The sequence below is a fragment of the Haemaphysalis longicornis genome, unplaced genomic scaffold (assembly GCF_048455015.1).
Source record: "Haemaphysalis longicornis isolate Haplotype H1 unplaced genomic scaffold, Haemaphysalis longicornis Haplotype H1 scaffold_6, whole genome shotgun sequence".
NCBI lineage: Eukaryota > Metazoa > Arthropoda > Arachnida > Ixodida > Ixodidae > Haemaphysalis > Haemaphysalis longicornis.
This window is the reverse complement of record NW_027526407.1, coordinates 188641795-188662643: the sequence shown is the minus strand read 5'-3', so window position 1 is coordinate 188662643 and position 20849 is coordinate 188641795. Positions and strand designations below refer to the sequence as shown.

Genomic DNA, 20849 nt, shown 5'->3' with positions numbered 1-20849 from the left:
AATGCTGTCCACAGAACTAAAGCGCTAACCACATGGAGCGATTTTTCCAGCAACGCGACGAGCGACACGACTAGGATCCGCAGTCGCCGAACCGAAGTCGCTCGCCGAGGCAACCACATGACAGCGACGGCTCGAGCGACTGTGGACGGCGATTTCAATGTTGCCGCACTGCGCATATTAACGTGCTTGGTACGCTGGTTGTTTGCAAACATTTTTTTTTTTTGTTCATTTGTCATAAAAAGCATGACTAAAAAGTATAAAGACTTTCTACCTTGCTTTTTGCACTTCATTGCATCTCTAAAGCTGGTTTGGGTTAGCGATAGCGCACGCTTTTCCTTCTGTGCCTCGTCTCTCAGTTCCAACATGAACGCCGTGAAGAATTCGCTTTCTTGACGTCGTTTTTCCCACACGGGTCTCGCCCAGTGTGTGCGGGAGCCTTCTTGCTTCTGCTTCAGCGTGTACACAAGCTTTGCCACGCAAAGCTTTCTCTGTCGCTGCACCGCAAACACCGTCTGCGTGGATTTGCAAAATATTCCCCCCGTTCTCTTCCAAAACCGGAGGTTGACTGCTTACGTAGGGGCTTTCCTATTGGGTAGTCGCTGAGGCCACTTCAGGGAGGCGAGTGACTGTTTCTGGTGACCCAGAACCGAGCGATTCGATGAGCGACTTGGTCCGCGGCGAAAAGTAGTTTGTCGCTAGTCACGTCGCTCCCCAAGTCGCTTGCAAAATCGCTCCATGTGGTTGGGGCTTAAGTGAGCACCGCTTTGTTGACATCCAGAAAGGCCACAGCCATTGCTGTTTTGTTTTGCACATGTGCGCCATCAATGGCGTCCTTGCTTTTCAAAACGGTAGAGTGAGCTCCAGGTGGTTCCATACTATTCAGCGCTATCTTCCCTTTTTTTACTTGCGCCACTGACTTGAGCAGTGATGAGAGAGATAACACTGTGCGTTACCTTGTAGCGATAAGAACTTCCGCTTTTAATTGAGAGCAAATGTTGTGCCAATTGCCGCACACACAACGAGCGCCTGCGCGCTGTTCTGCGGTAGCCAGCTGTAACTGCCATAGCCCAAGCCAAAGCAAACACGTGCTTCGTGTCGCCATGTGTCGCCCCCTGGTGGTGTCGCTGCAAGGCTGCCTCCACGGCCGCCTTTTGCATCCTGTTGCACAGTCGTATATCTGAACAAATATGGCAGCAGCCATGTAAGTGCACTGTGGCAAAAGTTTACGCTGTTTAGTCTGAAAAAAATGCATTTGAGCACTTTTTTGGACACTGTTAAGGTACGTCCTCACTTCCGGCAATAAGCGCACGCCTTTGCGTGGGCTCAGATACACTGCCTCTTTGTGGAGGCCACAGTACTGGAAGCCTGTGTACACAAAAGTGGTGGCAGTGGCACGGAGGAAACCAGTCCTTGCCTTCTCTGAGGGGGGAGCATAGGAGGGTTCCCTCATTTTTCAGTCGCTCTGCCTGCTCGTCGGCTGTGACCACAACTGTCTCGTTCTGAACTGCTCCTTGGCGAGTGCCCAGGTCACCTCGCAGCTCACAAGACCTGGGAACCCTGATTGGCTCATTGAGCTTGGCGCAAACTGGCAGGCTGCGAAAAATGGTTTTGATACCCATCCTTGCACGGCATAGGAATGTTGCCATGAAAGGGCGTTTTGCTGCGTGCATTCTGGGGCACGCAGCGCAGTGCGTGCTTATTGCTGCAAGTGAGGACATACCTTTAGCCTCAAATAGGTGGATGGAAGATGGAATGCCAGCCGGACTTGCACCGAATCTCTTGAATGCAGCATTGCTTTCCAAAAACATCTCATGGCCGTGTGATATGAAATACGTGTGCTTCAATGAATGTTGGCAGGGAGAGAGAGAGAGAGAGAAATAACTTTATTTGGAGAGGCTGGTGATCCTAGGCGTCGACTGAGAGCCCTTGGGTTCTAGCAGCATCCTTGGCCAGCTGGATGGCCCAGACTTGATCCGCTGGGTCGGAGCTGAACAACACTGTCTCCGCCTGAGCAACTCTGTGCGCGGGTGTAGCCGCCTGCGGGCAATTCATAGCATATGTGCTAGGCCTGCCCTTTCCTTACATTTGTGGCATTTGTCGGAATGTTGCCTTGGGTAACAGTACCTATATGTAACTGGGTTTGGATACGAATTCATCTGAAGTAGTCGCCATACGACGGATTGCCTCTTATTGAGTGACGGGTGAGCGCGAGGGAAAAAAGCCTCTTCCAGATGGTAGTAATTTGTTATGTCCCCGTAGGACACGAGCTGATACCTGCCCGACCATCGGAGCGAATGGGCGACTGTGGTGCTAGGGTCGATGTCAGCTCGGTCGGTGAATCCTCGAGCAGCACCGTGTGCGAACTCGTTGCTGGCCAGGCTGGACTGGGAAGGTGCCCATATCAGGTAGTTTTTACCGATCTGCGCATCACAAGGAAGCCAAATTTAAGGATTAAAGACGCTTCTGGGGAGTTTCACCCTCTCGAAAAATTTATAATGGCAGATTTGGAATCACTGATTACATACAGGCCGTCATTGCCAGTGCTATGGCCGCCTCTTCTCCCACTTCCGGTTTGTTAGTGCGAATCGAGCCAGAAGCTATGGAATTTCCCTGCCGATCGACTACTACGAATTCTGTGGCGTCGCGGCCTTAGTAATCGCTGCATCCACGTATGCCACATTCTCTGATTTTTCGTACTGTTTGTGTAGGGCTTTGGCCCACGCGTGCCTTCGCTGTAGATTGTGCATGGTATGCATGTTTTTGAAAGAGGTGGAATGCCGAAAATATTCCGTTGACGTGGGAATTTCTTACTCGCGGGATTTCGTTATCGTAGGGTTTGACTCTATATGCCGGCCTTTTGTGATTCTGGCTTTCCCACCCAGCTGGCACGTTGTGCAAAAAGCCAACTTTAATATGCGTCTTACACTGAGAATTTCAACACCTCTCAGCGCAGTGAACTTTGCATTGCCGGAGAGGTTTGGCGAAGAGAAAATAATAGTGGTAAGGGGTCCGGGGGTCCTTGGATTCTCATTTGAGAACCATTGGCTTGTGAAGTCAGGGTGCTTGCTACTGCATGTGCTCAGTCCTTCAGAGTGTAGTGGCAGGCTGGCCACTACACTCCTTGGGTGCTCTCTGCAGTCTGTTGGGCCATTCTGAAGCCTGTGCACAATCGCTGCACATTGGACTTTACTGGGAGCTTTATGAAACTTGTACACTACATGTAAATTTCTGTTTTCTGGCATCTGAAAGCACTCTGAAGTGAGTCAGCAGGCCTTGGTCTTCCTTTAACTCCATAATTTTGATTTATCGTTGATTTTCACTTCCATCATCATCATCATCAGCAGCAGCAGCAGCAGCCGTAGTAGCAAGCAACCTGTTTCGGAGCAGTGTTCTCTATGCTGAGCATGGCATTCACAGCACCCTTGAATGATGCCAAGATGCTAAAGCCTGTTAATGCAAGTTTGTGCCAGCTGCCATTTTTATAGCACACACGGATTGCAAAACACGGAGCACATCACAAGAAGGTGAATAGTGTTGAAAGAGGGCACCAATTGCATCTGTTTGTTCGAGTGACTCGTCTCTGCTTTGGCCATGTCGCCTCTGTTTTGGAAGGAGAGAGGGGAAAGGATAGTGAAGTGATAGCAACCTTCATGGGCCTTTACCAGGAGGAGTACAGAATCAGAGGCTCTCCAATCAGCCCTGTTATCCTTTTGGAGATGGCACCAACCTAGTACCAGAGTTGCTGGAGATGAAGCTGCAGATTTTGGAAGTCTCTGTGTGGCTTCAAAGTGAACACTTTCATCAAGGAGCACGGATTTGTGCAGTTGGCGATATCAACAATTTGCGACGACCATTAAGGCTGGATTCAGTGGCAATGCTGACCAATGGAAAAGGGTTTGGGCTATTTTGTAGGCTGACGTAGCAGAGGCACTGTACGAAATGGCACCTCATAACTTTTCTGCAGGATGTGGCCATTGACAGGCCAATGCAGGACACAATACGGAATACTGCACAATATGGAAGGACACAACACGCAAAGGCAAATGAGTTGAATTGTTAAATAATAAAGAGCAAAGAACTTCAATCCTGGGGTTGGTCGATGGGGATGGCACATCATACTGCCACAAGCCATGCATTGGATATGTTTATTTATGTTTTCGCTTTTACTGCCCGGCTGCACCGGGTTGTGTTATCTTCGTTCGAGTGGAGCACGTGTTGCATGCTTTCTTCCTTAGGCTGCACGGGTTATCTCATTTGATAGGGAGAATTTCGCCCTAACGTCGCTAGCCTGGAATAGTCTTCTTTTATGTACAGAGTTCTGGAAGTAATTTGACAGTTCGAGAAACACTCGTGCCGAGTGATAAATGCCCGCAGAGCAGACGCCGCGGCATTCGATTTGCCGACGCTCGCCTGCGGATGTCACTTTGTTGAGTGCTGCTTCGCCGCCTGTGCATTCTTTTAGTTGTTAGGGGAGCACAAGTTCGCTCCAGTGAACGTGTTTTTCCTTCAAGACAGCTGCGTCGTCTTTGGCTTCGTGACAGTATTAGCCATTTGTCACAGCGGACACACTGTGCAGAAGACACGTGGAAACTGGCTTGAAGGGGAGCATGCAGGCATTTCCCTGTCCAGGAGTGATAGCTGTTGTGCTACATTAACTCTTTCGTTACCGCGGGAAATTGACCAATTTTGAAGGGTCTAACAAAACATTTTTTTGTGCTATACATATTGGTTAGGCACACATTGCAGTGACATACAATGCAGAATATTTCACGCGCTTTCTAATGACACCAGTTTTATTAATGTTTTCCTAAATAATGATTCCGAAAAAAATTATCGAATTCGAAATTTTTGTCCGCGCGTCATAGAAAAAATAAAAAAGTAAGTTGTGTATAATAAACCACGTGTAGTAGAAAAAATTTAGAATATACATTTTGTAGGTAGACATGTCAAAAACCCGTCCTAGAAAAAAAATTGAGTTGCGCAGTACAATTTGTCAGATATAAAAGAAAATGTTAGCCCACGTGGTGCCCATGCCATGTGGTGAAGCCCAACCTCTATTTCAAGTTTTGCTATTTTGGATAGTTCTCTAGAAGAAATCTGGTGGTTTGACATTATTAAAGGCCCAAATTAGCCTCCACGTGATGTAAAAACACCTTATCAATGATTATGACCGGCACAATATTGAAGGCAAGCAAGCGATGTGAAAAAATCCGCTTGGAGTTGAGAACCAAACTCTTTGGTGGATGCTTGTTGACGTTCTGATGATCGCTCATCAGTCAGAACTTTCATTTGCGTTTTATTATCATGTTCTGACTCACTATGGTAGCCCTGCTTGCAGGAATAAGGTACGATGCGCTAGAATCATGCCCAGCAAGCTTTCACCAAGCCGCCGTCGGGCTGTGAAGCGAGTTCAGCACTACGAGCCTACTACATTGCAGCGCCACCTAACAATTTCTAAAAGAAACAAATACAAGGCTGTTGGAGACTTTGTCAGAATAAACAGTACTACTAAGAAGCGACACTAGACTTCCGGAAATACCCTCGTATGAAACCGAAACTGGCCGGTGAACAGCTGGCGGTGTTCAAGGCCAATTGGAAGCGTTCTCCTCGTCTGAACTGATACCCGACGACTTGGTGTTATCCTTTGACTTTCAGCGGAAGCTCTTATCGCAGAAGCAAGGCGTAGATAAAGTGGAAGCGCGAGCGGCATGCTTGTTTTGTGGAGCAGTAGCGGGCAACGGAGGCGCCATTGCAAATGAGCTTGTAGTTGGGTAACTGCGTAGTAGCGCCAAATATGAATTTCGCAATGCGAAAACGAAACCGAAACTGCTGGAAACTGGTTGAAAATGTCAGGCACACTTGCTAGACATGCGGGGGACCATCAGAAATAAGCTTTGGGAGAATAAAGCTGTCCTTTGTCCGAACCAAAGATCATTAGTGAATAGCTGGGGCCATTTTCAAGTAATTATCACCTCTCAACGCTGTCGGATTACAAAGCTGACCCCATTATTTGGTATTTGACTTGCCAGGAGCCTTTAGACAAAAAAAATATTATGGTAATGCAGCCTAACCACGACCTGCATCCTTTTTTCTCAAGTGCAGCAGCCACGCCCCCTTCGTCAAAAACACGCGTACCTCAGCTCGCAAAAAACGCCGCCAAAAATCTCAATGTCGCCGGAGCGGGAAAATTTAAACTGATTCTAAAAGGGCAGTGCCTAGACTAGCCACTGGCCGCATTAGGTGTACGAGAAACGACTACAACATGTCGAAATAGGCAATAGAAATCATCGATCACCGGTGATCGATTTGAATAGGCGTGGTAACGAAAGAGTTAAGCGCTGGCTCATTATATTGCCCAGATGCATTCACTAGGAAATGTGATGCAGATTCTGAGCATGGGAACGCCGAAATGGGTGGCTCGGGGTTAATTTTGACCACCTGTGGACCTTTAAAGGGACCCTGCAACACTTACCATCGACTACTCGGAATGTATTTTGGAGTAAAGTCTATTGTCCCAGCAATCTCCTCCCGCAAGAATTAGGAAAATCCGTTCACTATCACCGAAACTACGCGCGATGAAAAATTGCACATAAATGTTCCCTCTCAACTCAACCACGAACAACGCTACGCGCGATGAAAAATTGCACATGAATGTTCCCTCTCAACTCAACCACGAACAACGCGACGAAAGCTGCGCGCTCTCTCCCGAAGATGAGGGCAGCTCGCGGCGTTCTCTTCTGCGGCCTTCGATATGTCACAGGCCGGGGAGTTTCGTCCTTTTCCCCACAATGTGGGCGGGTCTATTTCCGGTCTGGTGCCACAAAAGAGCAGGCATGGGTGCCTGCTTGCAAGCAAGCGCTCAGGCTGGTAGGGCGTTTTTGGAGCAATAAACGTTTATTGTCAAATGCACTCGTTAAAAGTGGAATATTAGTTCGGCACTCAAACTCCGCGCGCACTCAAAACAAAAGAAACACCAAAAGCATGCGGACAGGTTCAGACATAGAAGAGGTTCATACACAGCGCTGACGACGGCTGATCGTCACAGGAAATGCCAGAATTTAGCCGCGAAGTTGACCAGCGACAGCCAATAGGACAGCCAGGACAGCCATGGCCCGATTTACGTCGCAGAGGCCATGCCGGGGGTGCACAATGAGGAGAATTGAAGGGAGCGTGGTTGGTTTTTCCGCGTCTTTCACAGCGATTTGCGCGCTTACCGCTTCACGTGCATGTGTTATATTTGGCTCGGGTGTTCCTGGCAGTGTAATCTAAACGTGGTGCAGGTTTACTTGCACTGCACGAAGAGTGTTGCAGGGTCCTTTTAAATGTACCTACAGTTTACTTTGTGCTAAGCTATGAGAAGATGTAGGACAAGCACCAGCGGTGCACGAATTTCGAACGCTTATGACTATACAGACCGCTTGGCTTTCGAAGCCTCTGGGTTACGCCTCGATGACAGCCGCGACGACACAATGCTGTGTGGCCCTACTTGGGTCCAACGAGCGAGCTACAACAACGAGGCGAGCCCCTAAAGTGCTCTGCACTTAAAATGATCGGGCATTTTACGTGCCGAACACATTGGGGGCCTGGCTTGTCATTGTAGCTCAGCCGAAGTCACGGTGTCTAGCCACCCTAGTAACAGGCAATGTGGCGTCATGCACCCAAACAGAGGCTTCAAAGAGCTCACCGCTTGCGCTGGTCGGGATGGAACCTGAGTCTCTCGCATTATGAAGCGAATCACTTGGGCCACAGAGGCACACGTTGCTTGTATATACGCAAGGTGTTGGGGGTGATTGTTTCTATGTGCCGCTGCCACGGAGGTTGTCATTGCTAGGCTGCACATGAGTACACAGTAAAATAAAGTAAGAAAAACATGGGAATTAACACACTAATTACCCCAAATATTGAAAATTCAATCCAGTGCCACTTTATAGGCATTTTCAGGGGCTGCGGCACCTGGTGTTGACGACTTTCGGTATCAACGCTAGGCTGATGCTAAGACTAGTCAAGAGAGAGTGCCACAGCCCTTTCAGCGAATCACTGCTCCACACTTGACAGATTTCACATTGAGTGGAATCGCTTTAATTTTGTGTTAAGCTTGCCATCTTTGCCTCTGGTAACTTGTGAATTTTGATTTTTCGATTCCAGCGGTGCGGTCCCAACAGTTAGCAGTGCCTGCCTCTCTTGCTGAAAGAATCTCGGCCTACCGGGGCTGGAACTGCAGTCCAGGCTTCTTCAGGCCCTCGGCACATCTCGTTACCTCTCCTCTGGCGTCTCAACTGAATGCAACCTGACCAGTACAGACACCAAAGGGCGTGCGGAAGACATCGAGTGATCGCCTAACTTATTCTGAGTACGTGTCTCAATCTCTAACATGTGTGCTGTAGTGTACAGATTTAGGGGGAGTGGGAGTGTATGGCCGTGATACAAAGGTTTACCATTGAAGGCACTCGGAAGCTTTTTTTGCCGAGGCCATGAGAACCCGGTTGTGCGAAGTACTCTCGTTTTCTGCTCTTGCTGAAACAGTCTTATGTGATATGTTAGCCACGCTGATATGACTACTGAGAGGGCATGTTTCCATGTTGTGTCATGTTTTTGTTCATGCCATGCCATTGTCACGCAAAACAACAGTCGCCATTCGTTTGGAAAAGCACGGCAGAGTGCAATAGTATTGTGAAGGCTCATTTCACTTTTTTAATTGCGTTGATGCATTTAAATCATTCTTAATTATGTTTTAGGGAGTATTTCTTGTTTAGACTGTTATTTTTTTTATCATGAGTTACGTATGCATAGTGCTTTTGTACTGGCAGCACCATCCCAGATTTATCCTGTGTCAAAAAATGTGAATCAGTACCAAAACTGTATTTCGTTATCTCTGCATTTTTATGTTGTAGAAATCCTTTGACTACCGCAGATTGGTACTTGTAATATCTGGTGCTTTTGGACAAGTCAAATCTTGTCTCTTTTTTGATAGGCACTGAGCTAAGTTCCTACTTTTTGCATAAGAGTGTTGTCAAACTCTGCGCTTGCAAATGCTGTACTAAACTTCTGTCTGGTGAAATGGTTGCTTCTCATAGTGTGTACCATCATCTGTAAACCCTTCAAAAAAAATATAGGAGGGAGTTTCCAAATGTTCGCAATTTTGTGATAGCATTATGGTAAACCTCCAAACTGCCGTTTTGGCAGCGTCCTTCAACGCTTTTCTGGTCACAAAACTTCAGCTGAAGTTTCATTCAGAGACAAACACTGCTGCTAGGCTTGCTGCGCTGGCCTTCCGCGACACTTACTGGCCGGCTGTTTCTGCACCGGCAACACGCCTACAATCTTCTGGTCTTCATTTCGACCAATAAAAGCCCGAGCAAACTACGCATATTGCTTTGTCAATTATTGTCTGGTAGCTTAGCGGCGAGATAGAGACAAGACCACACGAGTTCGGAAGGCGTGTTGCGGTGTTTGTTAGTTGCAACAGGTACAGCTATGTTTTCGCTTTGGGAGGGCAGACATTTGGCGTTCTTGGTTTTTGACTAGCCTTTGTTTTGCCTCGTAGGTGCGAGTTAACTAGTGCCATAATTAGAGCAGCCCTCGGTGACCAGTTGCCCTGGGCAGACAGGCATACCAACGCAGCTTCTTAGCACGTTAGGTTAGCGCTTCATCCACGTGATTCATCTATGCAAGGTGTAATGGTATTGGTGGCAAGTCCCCGAGACTCGCGTTGCAGAAACGAGACAGGCACTTTGTACGAACGTATAAGACGGAGACGAACATTTATCTTGATGAGATGAGTTAATGAGGGGAACGCACAGTCACAAACAATGCTATAATGGCCTCTATCCAAAGGACACAAAGTTTGGCTAGGGTGGGAAATGTTATCAGCTCTGAGTTCAGATTAGGCACATGTCTGTAATAGATGGAATGTCTCAAGTGGCCTGGTGCCATTGATGCTGCTACTGTCCCGGTTGTCAGCAACCTCTTGGTGGCGGGCAATGCTGCACAGTTGAAGCCGGTGATGTAATGCGCAACAGCTTGTAGGCACAACTGGCACTCCAGCCTGGCTGGGTCTCGGGGCATCATCGACGACGGTCTTGGCAGACCACAGCTACCTTGTCTTGCGGGCAACCCTCAGAACCGTGCCTCCTCTAAATCCACTCTTGCGTCGTCACGAGTCCACCATCTCCCTCTTTTCCCATCACTCATGCCTTGGGCTATTCTGCCAGTTCTTTTCTGGTGGCATCTTGCTGGCACATACGCACAGAGGCGATTGACCACGTTAAGCCTTTAATCTTCATCATCTTAGAAGCCTTCTATAATGTGAACACCACCGCTGTCTTCTATCAAATCACGTGAGGCAATAATATAATAATAATAGAACTTTACATTTCGACAGTGAGCATGGACAGCAGACAAAAATGCTAAGAAATAGAAGCAAATGGAAAGTTAAAAATCAAGCTGGCAAAGCTTGGCATGCTAAGCTTTTAAGAACTCTAAATATCTGATTGAATTGTCAAAAGGTGGTTACCGTGGAGTTTGGGTGCAAAACACAGATCACAGGAAGCTGTTTGGCCACTGGCTGGCCATAGTAGGCAGATGCCAAGCAAATGCAGAGGATTACAAAGCTCACCACAGCGCTGTCGTACAAGTGTTCATTTACAAAAGGTTATGGCGATACCATGATCAATGCAGGAAAATGAAAGACATCATGCTAATATGCGTTACTCCAATACTTAAAAAAAAAAAAACAGTTGGGCTTGACATCTTGCATGGCAAACAGAACACCTGCTATCCACTAGGCTTGTTCCCACCGTTAGCTGGGTAGTTTGCTCGCCGCGTCGCTTGCTTCAGCTTGTTTTTTTCTCTAGCGTAGAAATGTAGGTGGCACCTCAAAAAAAAATGAACAACCTCTGCTGTGGTACCCACATAGTGCAACCTACAGCCCACACCAGCAGAGGCAGTCGGGCTGTTGAGCAAAGCTTTGTCGACAATGTTCACATACACATCGGCACGTGCAACTGTGTCCATAGTAAGTTCCTCAGCATATCTTTCCACAATTCACAAGAGGCGGAAAAGGGGTGGCATGAGGGCACTTCCAGAAATTCTCTTCACTTCTTAAGGATTAGGTCAATCAATCAATCAATCAATCAATCAATCAATCAATCAATGAACCATACTTTATTCCAGTTCTTTTGGTACAGGGGTCACGAGAAAACTGAGGGTGGCAAGAAAAAAGTGGTCCAAACGACTGCTTGACAAGCCTCGCCAGCCCTACAACTCGCCAGTTCAGTTAGTGGCACTGTTCATCAAACAGGAACAGTAAAATAGAACAGCTGGTGAGCTAACAACAGAAATTACGCACATACCGTATTTATTCGAATCTAGGCTGGCCTCAATTCTAAGCCAACCACCGAAAGTCCGAAGCCACGAAAAAAAAAAAAAACTTACTTTGAATGTAGGCCGAACAAAAAGGCGAGGTCAGCATTCACAAAAAAAAAAAACACATTGTATTGAACATGAAGATGCGGTGCTCATTCTGAGTCATTATCGCTGCTAGCCTCGTCGCTTTCTTTATCACTGTCATCTTCAAACAGTGCGCTGTCCTCAGTACCATCAAGCGCATTCGATATCCTGCACTTTTTGAAGGAGCGCACGATCAGGGTTCCAGGGATGGCGTCCCACGCTGCAGCTACTCAGCCTGCCGCCTGTGACAGTGATGCGGCCCGTTGCCGTAAGCTGATGGTTTTCCTCGTTCAACCAGTCAGTGTAGAACCCGCGCAGGCGATCCTTGAAGGGCTTATTTATGCATACATCGAGTGGCTGCAACTGGCCCGTCAGGCCACCTGGTATCGCAGCGAGGTCGGTGTTCGCCTCGGTGAGCGCAGCCTTCACGCTGTCGGTCAAGTGCCCGTGGTACGAGTCGAGCACTAGTAGCGAGTTCTTGCACAAAAGGGCGCCTGGACGCCGCCACTACACAAACCTTACCCATTCTTCGACCATAGCGCTCGTCATCCAGCCGTTTTCGTTGGTCTGCACAATGACATTTCGGGGGAAGACTTCTTTGGCGGGCAGTGAGTGTCTTCCTATTAAATATAAAATAAGGAGGAACCTTATTTCCAACTGCTGTCCAGCACAGCATCACTGTCACGCGCTGCTTTTCATATCCTGCAGAGCGCACCTTCACTTCTTTGGCGCCCTTGTACCGGCGTCTGGTCCGCGTTGCCTATTTGGCCTAGTGGATGGGCTCTCGCTTCCCGCTTTCGCAGCACATAATGCTGGAACTCAACCAGTTTTCAAACCACACTTTTTGAAAAGTCAACAAATATTCCCCATCTTTGGGAGCAAAGCGAGGAATAGATACATAATTTAACAAACAGTGTCATTTTCGTGCGAAAAACAAAAAATACATGCGAGCGCAGAACATTTTACACTCCAAAAAAGTATGCACGACTGTGCGTGTACAAGGCCAGGTCACCTTGCTGAACTGCAAACGTTTTCGTTGGCATCGCCTCATTTTCAGAAGTTTTTGTTTTTGCCTCTGAGCGCTCCTGTCCATGTTCTTTGCTTTTGCAAAAAAGTGGAATCGGGTCAGGGCATAGAACTTAATTATGTTCCTCGTAACATTCCTTCCGTGTTCGCTGCACCCAACTTCTTTCAGCTGAGCTCCGTGCAAAAACTGCAAAAAGTCCACCATGCTTCCAGTGTGGAGCTCATTTCTGCTGAAGAACACAGTAAAGGCGTTTTCGAGATTCCTAACGAGCTCCTCGACCGACTGGGAAGGGTACAATAGCCCATTATGGTCAAATTCACGAGTCAAAGAAGCATTCTCATTGCACTTTACTTGCACAAGCGAAATACAAAGAGAAGAAGTGCATTCAAGGCATGAAGACCTTTTGAAGAACTTTCTCACAACATAGCCCGCTATGTAAAATACAAAACGGCTGTCGCTGTGCTTTTCAATGCAGCTTGTGTGATCCAGCAGCCCTTGTGTTCGCAACACGTATTCTGCACGCTCCAAGTTGCCAACATCCAGAATCTCGTCAATTACCGCTGATATGTGGACTGACTTTTATCCACCAAGGTCAGATGTCCTCAAAAGTGCCGTGACAACTTTTTCGGGAGAGTTCCCGTTCCAAGGGGACCGTGCTGGGCTGTTGAATGACAGACTCCTGATTATTACCAATAACTGCTCCGGTGATGGAGTGTCCTTGCATCCGAAAGGTTCCCTTACAATCCCGAACACATTTTCCATTTTGTCTTGGCTTAAATTAGCGCCATTAAGAGATATTTAAAAACCAAGAGAGCTACTCAAGTAGAACAGAAGTGACAGCGTGCTTTTCAAAGGCGCACGCAGCCCACGGGCAGTTCCTGGACTCAAAAACCCGCCACCATGCTCAGAAGTGTGTTTTGGCCAGGAATTTAATAAAATCCTCGAGAAACTGCGCAGTCAGTGAGTTTGGTCGGAAGCGTTTCGATGGTGTTCTAGAAGACATGACAAAAATGAGCCTCTCAATGAGCTTTACAGGCTCTTCTGTAGGCTGGACTGCTTGGAGTGTTTTTTTCAAGTGTTCTTTATAGAAAAAAAAAACCCTTTAGGACTTCTTCACTGAACAGCTGAAAAGCTAAGTTCGCCCGCATTTTTCTCAAAAGAATTTGGTTGAACGTGAGACTTGGTAATGCGTGACATCACCTTGAGTGTCAGAGAATTCTGGTCCTTTTTCCATGCTTCCTTAAGTACATCAGCGTGGGCATGACCAGTCGATATTTCAACACCTTTCCACACGAAAGCATTTCGCACACATTTGACCAAATGAGGAAAGTCGTAGATTAAATGCAGGCTTCTTGTTGCGTCCACTGGATGGGGAACTGTGCACGTTATTTCTTTGATGGATGCTGCAGAGGTGAGAAACTCTTGTTACTTACGGCAACTGAGTAGGCTTAACGGCATTCAAAAGAAGTGTCGTGATCCGAATTGGCCTACATTTGATCCCAAACAGTTTCCATAAACTTCGATTCCAAGGAGCCCCATCACTGGTCCAGTAATCGACGAAAAGGGCAGACTCCTCAACCAGAATTGTGGCCTCCAGAAGAATTTTCGACAGAACGTTCGCCTTCACATTTCTTTCGGAAGCGAAAACAAAACCCCTAGGATCAGGGTCCAGTTCCCTGGAGAAGGAAATATAAACGGGCTTTGTTAAGTGCAACAAATTTGCGAAGAGAATTGCTTGTGCAGCACAATTTAGTTCCAAAGTATAAAATATTTTAAAACATGAAAAAAGATTACACTATCATCACATCCTCTACAGAGAACTCGCCCTGGAAAGGCTGGAACATGATGGCAACGCCGTGGTCGCTCACTGTAGTCTCGTTGCTTTCGGTAGATGGGCCGAGGTCCACAAAGCCGCTCAATTCTCCAGAGGTCTTGACACTGATGTTCTCTAAGAGTTTTATTTCATTGAACACAAGACTGCCATGGCAGCGGTGTGCTCCCATGCCTTCAGTCTTCTCCTACAGTGCTTTGAAAACACTGGCATTAAAACCAAACGAACGCTTAAATCCGGCCATGTGTCGATCTAAACAGGACTTGCTGGGCAGCTCCAGTATCTCATGCCTCCTCATGTGCTCATAGAGCTTGGGGTGTGAGCTTGGGCATGAGTATACACTCCAAAACCCAGAGTTTGTCGTACACCACGCCTTTGGTCGACTTTCTGGAGGCAGCATCGAAGCATGTTTTCGCAGCAAGGCGTCGTTTGGGAGGCACACCTTCGATGTTTTCATCCAAGGTTGAACTATACTCAGTTACAAGTTTTAAGAACGGCAACAGAAGTTGCCGCTGTGCCTCATCACCGCAGCCGGATGTTACTCCGCGCGGCACAAGTAGTGCGTTACTGTGAGTATTTTGAACATGGCACGAGCCGTTTCCTTGATTTTTAGATGCGGAGTGTCTTATGCTTGGGGGTATGTCCCGCGGCGTCGGCGGTGGTCTGGCGTCCACACACCACCGTTTCTTGGCCAATCCCCCACGTGGGTACGTGCCGTAGCAGAGGAACAACAACAACAACTCCGGTTGTGCTTGCGCTTGACTCCGTGATTCTTCAGATGAAGTAGGATGGAAGCAACAGCCCCGTCAGTGAGTGTGCTGATGCAGTTAAGTGAGAGCATCAGCGCAAACACTAACAGCAATTACACCCAACTACAATCCACGGAACGTGTATCGATGTCGTCTTTACCAACTGCAACGGCGACGACCGCATACAACCGCTGCTACGAGATCCACTGACTGTGCACTTCAGCGACCATAAGGCCGTCATACTCAACGGAAACGCAAACGGAACCCCCATGACACTCCGCATCCTACTCATGGTTTCCTTCGGGGAGGTGGGTGTAATTTTTTTGGACTTAATATGCTTATAAATGACTACAGCGACTGTTGTGTTGTGCACTGCGGAGCGAGGGAGGCCGTATACACCACCATCATTTTCGAAACGGCCCTGCTTTATTTTCCCGTCTTTGTCTTCACTGCTGGCTCGCGGATTGTCTTTCGTTGGCCCACTACACTACATTCCCCCCTGGCTTAAATTGAACGTTGTGATGTGCCTTGACTCTTCATGTAACACCAGTTGGTGATGCCCGCCATTCAGGTCAAGCTTTGAGAAGACCGAGGCACCAGTCAGGCTAGTGACGAGGTCTTCCAATGTTGGAGACGCATGCTGCTCTCTTGTGATGGCCTGGTTGGTCTACACATATGCGTACGACACCGGTGAGCGGGGTTTGGGTATTGCAACAATCGGAGAAATCCATGTGGTGAGGCCAGTTGCCTTCTCAATCACGTCAAGTTTTTCCAGCCGCTCAACCTCTTCTGTGACTGCATCTTGGACACTAAATGGGATGGGCTGCAGTTCTTGTGCCACTGGTGGAACCGACTTGTCGATATATAGCTTCACTTCAATGCCTTGAAGCTTCCCTAGACCTTCAAACAACCTGGGGATGTTCTGAGAAGATGCTACAATGGATACAAGTCCAAGGGCTTCAACTGACTTGAAGCATAGTAGGGACTCACTCAGCATGACCAAGATGGTGTCTTGTAGTTTGATGCCTTTGTATACCATTTGAGCAGTGAACTTGCCTAGTAAGGGGAGCTCAGTCTTCGACCCATAGGCGAATACCTTAGGCACTGGGCCACTCAATGTTGGTTTGTTGGGCTTAGTGTCATACATCTCTTGGCTGATAATGTTCACTGTTGCCCGTGTCCATGATGAATTCGATGCTGTGACCGTTGCGGGACACCTCTACTCTAGGAGCTTTGCTGTTGACGCGTTGTATTGCAAAGGCCTGGTCGTCAGAGTCTGAGCTCTGCTCCACTATTCTGTGAGCTTTGCCTTGGTGTCGGTTCTTTCCCTTGCAGACTGCAGCGAAATGACCACGTTTTTGGCAAGCCTGGCAAGTTTTGTTTGCTGCAGGACATGAGGATCGTCCCGCGCTCATGGGGCCACGATCCACCGCAATCGAAACATGTTTTTGTTCGATCTGTGGACGTGCCTTGTAGTGGTTTGTGCTACTCTGATGCGGATTTCGAGTCTTTTTCCCGTCGCCCGACTTGGTTCACTTTGGCGGGGGCTGACGTTTGCATCTCCTTCAGCTGCCTCAATGTTACTTCGTACGTGCGTCCTTGAGTCAGGAGTTGTTCCAGTGTTGCGTCAGTCTGGAGTGCAAACCTTCGGAGCTTTGTGGACGTGGTGCCCAGCACAATCTGAGACTTGATTTCGGAGTCGAGGCCGGTGAAGGAGCAGTGCCTCGCTAGAGAGCAGAGGCGTGTGTAGAAATCGTCTATCGTTTCACCCTCTTGTTGAGTTGTTTTTCGAAAGTTGAAGATTTCGTACCCACGATTTATTTGCGGTGTGAAATGATCGTGGAGGCGTTTCTTGACCTGCTCATACTCGTCTGGTTGGCTGGCGTCACCTGAACTGGTGCTGCTGGGGGCTATCAGGCTTCCTGGCACTGCCGGCGTCTGTGAGGCGTAAGCATCGTATGTTTCTTCGCCGATGTAGTGGAGGAGAAGTGCCTTCTTTTGCACGGCGCTGGTTATTTGGAGTGCAACAAGGAGGTTTTCGAACCTGTCTATCCATCGCCGCCATCGGTTGCCAATGGTTGCCGGTGGGGTACCGTGTTCGAAGGGCGGGAAAAATGGCAAGGACGGAGACGCCATGTTGTCTCCTCTCGTTGCTTGCGGCAAAGGGCTTTGGAAGGCTTCTCGTCGTTTGGGGACTTGCTCATTGGCTGCAGGGCTGCAGCGAAGCTACAGGTGTTTTTTTTTTGTAGACGTAATGCATGGTTCTTGTACCTCACCGCCAACTGTTGTGTTGTGCACTACGGAGCGAGGGAGGCCGTGGACACGGCCATCATTTTCGAAACGGCCCTGCTTTGTTTTCCCCTCTTTGTCTTCACTTGGCCGACTGCTGGCTCGCAGATTGTCTTTAGTTGGCCTACTACACTACAGCGGTGACAAACAAACTGTGTGAGAAGAGGCAGACGATATCACGCATTCGTAGCAATCTCCTTTCAAAACTCGCGCGCCCGTTGACGTTGGGTAAGTCGTTTAGGCGCAGCGATACCGTACATGAGCTATTGCCGTTCTTAAGTTGTTCCCGAGTATAGCAATGTTCTGGTTCATTATCCTAAGGTCTTCCAGGCTTATGCATGTCTTTGTCAGCTTTCTTTTCGTTCGGAACAACTCGAGCGACTTTCTGGCCAACCGCTGTTTGAAGCTTGTGCTGCGTTTCTTCATCAGCCTGTACATTTGATTCTGCACTAGCTTCCTAGTGTATTTACAGTGCAAACAGGGTTTCCCGTCGGTGCTGGTCACCTGGCAGTTCTTTGCGAAGTGGGCTGCACCAAACTTCACGCACTGGCCTCTTACTACTGGCTCAGTGCCACATCCTGGGCAAAGTTTCAATCCATCGGCCTTCTTCAGCGTCTCGGCAGCGTCACACTCGTTATTTACGAGCAGTCCATCTGTCTTAATGCCGCGGCAGAACACGGTGCAAAGAAATGAGTTTGCTTGCGCCGCAGTGGCTTCTGTGCACGCTGAAATCGTAACGTGTTTCATATAATGCAAGTCGCCCGGTCCTGAGCTCTTTTGAAGCTTTGAAACAAGTTTGCAGCTTGCGAAAGTCACTGTTGCCAACCTTGAGAGAAAGACATTTCACTAGTACAGTTGTTTTTGTACTACATCGCCAACCACTGCTATAATTAAACTCTGAAATACATACCCAGGGATCTCCAGGCTGACTAGTTTGATGTGGAGTTGTCACATGTCACTGCGTCAACAACAACACCATGATTTGTGAGGTGAACATTGCATTGCAAGAGCAGCTTAGCAACAATTGACAAAAAGGACCAGCACATGGTCGCAGTCTTTGCCATGGTCTCCTGGCCGTGTGTGTTCAAAGAAGTTCACCTTGCCCAGCAATGCCATGCGAGACTCGTGAATGTGAACACTTCTTCTGACGCTCAGTTCATCAAACACAAGCTCTCCTGGAAAGTTTTGTCTAGTGTGCAATTTTGTCTCAATAACATTCCTAAATATGATTCAGTTAGGCTAATACTGCTACTGCTTCTACTGCTACTTACTTCTTACCTCTTCTACTGCTTCTGCTGCTACTGCTTCTACTGCTGCTACTGCTTCTTACCATCTACTTACTTACTTACTACTTACCTTACTTAGTTACTACTTACCTACTTACTTCTACTTACCATCTACTTACCTTCTACTTCTACTGCTACTGCTTCTTACCTCGATGCTGTCTCTCCAAACTGCTTTCAGCTTTTCCCGCAGCACCGTGAACAACGTGACGTCGAAACCAAAATACTAAGCCTTGAGATTCCCAAGGTAGCCATACAGGGTGCAAAGATCTGGAAGAGGCAGAAGCTCATTCTCATGGAGAAAGTGTACTCTGCTGTGGACTTTATGTTTAGCACCAGGCAGTCGTAAAGCTACTCCTTTCTGTACGTGGAAAGAAAGCATTGCTAATTTGTTTCCCCATATGAGCGTGTTGGCAACTGTCCATGCACTGCAAAAAATAATGCTGACAAGATTGGCAAGCATATTGAAAGTTTGAAATACTCAAGCAACAACATCATACAGCACAGTCTAATTTTATCCCTCTGTAATAAGAAAAGGGTGTGGTAAAATTGCAGCCAATATGTTTGGCCAAACAACTCTGTGATTTTATCAGGTTCCAAAGAACACAGTGTAAACCAAAATTGGCGAACCAGTCTCTGCCTCAAAAGTATATGGTTTTGCAGTACAGTGGATCCAAATACATGATTAAATGCCGGGTACACCTTGAGATGAAATTTAGAAATGCAAAACGAGCCATCCAACAGCAATGTAACGTTGGAGTATTTGGTCGGGGTGTGCGAATGTCAATTTTTTAAATTTCGAAGCAAATTTGAATAATAAAAGCAGTTCGAATCGAATGGAATATTTTTTGAATATTTTTCGAATACAAATACTTATTGTTTTTTATAAAATTAAACTTTTCTCTATCTGGAGATACAAAAACTGCAACTTCATTGCACAACAAATCATATAAAGCAAAATTAGGAAGTACACAATACCATTGCTCTCAACAGTTTGAGGTCTGCACTCACTTAAATGTTATCATGGAGAAAGATTAGCTGCTCGACATGTTCGGGGAGCAGTGACTATTTCCTGCTTGTCACGACTCCACCAGATAACGAAAACATTTGCCGCTCACTTGAGACACTAGTGGCTGGTATCGGCAGGTACCTCTTGGCAAGCAGAGCCAACAGTGGGTAGCTCTGTGTACCATGCTTAGACCACCACTCGCATGGGTCTTCTTTTCGGCCTAAAACTTCATGATCGACTTATCTCTCAATCTGCGTACGTGGCAGTGAAGTCTGCTGCTGGTTGATAAGATTGCCAAAATCCTTCCACAGTGCTGATGTCGAAGGAGTCTCTTCTTGACACGCAGTTTTTGAGGGTGTTTTTGGGTTCCTTGTCGAAATTTTGTTTGCTTCTTCCAAAGCCAGGTTTTTAACCCGGTTCGCCATTGAGTCATCCTGATGGTACACAACCACTGTAAAGCGAGGGTCTAAAAGCATTGCCAGGCTTGCCACTTGGTCAAACCTGTAGTCCGGGAAGCGTGTTTTTAGAGACTTAGCCGTATTGGCAGCAAACACAGAGGCTTCCCCCGCCAGTTGGTTTTGTCCAGGTGCACGAACAGACGATACAAAACTGGCACTTGAGCTGAGAGTGTCGGGTAGGGATCAGCACCAACAGTGGTTGTTGCTTCTTCTAACGGCTTTAGAGCCCCAACGTACTCAACCATTCGGTGCCATTCTGAGGCAGTAGTAGTAGTAGTAGAAACTTTATTTTGAGCTCGATACGACGGTGTCTTCAGACGCCGGACGGGACGGTTCCGGGACCGTATGCCGCCAGTGCAAGCTGGGTTGGCAGGGTGGGGCTGGACCGCAAGGTCTCCCATCGCTCGTGGAGTGGGGTTGCAGGGGAAGGGGGGGTGGGAGGTATGGGTGTCTTGAGTTTAGTGCACTCTTTGATAATGTGTGCAAGAGTGCCGACGTTCTCTGCGCAGAATAGGCATTTGTCCTCTCGTTCTGGGTAGAATTTGTGTAGTAGGACGGGGTGCACAAGCGACCCTGCCTGAATTCGCCTGATTATCGTTTGCTGGTCCCTGGTCAGGGTGCGATGCGGCTCAGGGAGGGTACACCGCTGTTCTCTGTACTCGTGCGTTATCTCTTTGTATGTGAGCATCGGGGTTGGGGTGTCGGTGTCCTGCCCCGCCCGGAGGGTCACCGTGGTAGTCGGCGATAACGTTGCC

General features: G+C 47.7%; 1 protein-coding gene and 1 pseudogene across 3 annotated transcripts in view; one reads left to right on the top strand and one right to left on the bottom strand.

Annotated features, from left to right (window-relative positions):
* The window catches only part of LOC144141290 (protein MANBAL), a 45397-nt gene that overhangs the window by 16076 nt on the left and 8472 nt on the right, over window positions 1-20849 (top strand). For 2 of the 3 annotated variants that reach the window (XR_013316516.1, XR_013316515.1), the window contains exon 3: window positions 8146-8350. The gene's annotated coding sequence lies outside the window, so the exon portion shown is untranslated. Of the gene's footprint in view, window positions 1-8145; window positions 9371-20849 lie in introns of those variants that run through there. The other variant, XM_077672867.1, reaches the window with a different exon arrangement.
* Window positions 1906-18962, bottom strand: LOC144143406 (uncharacterized; annotated as a pseudogene).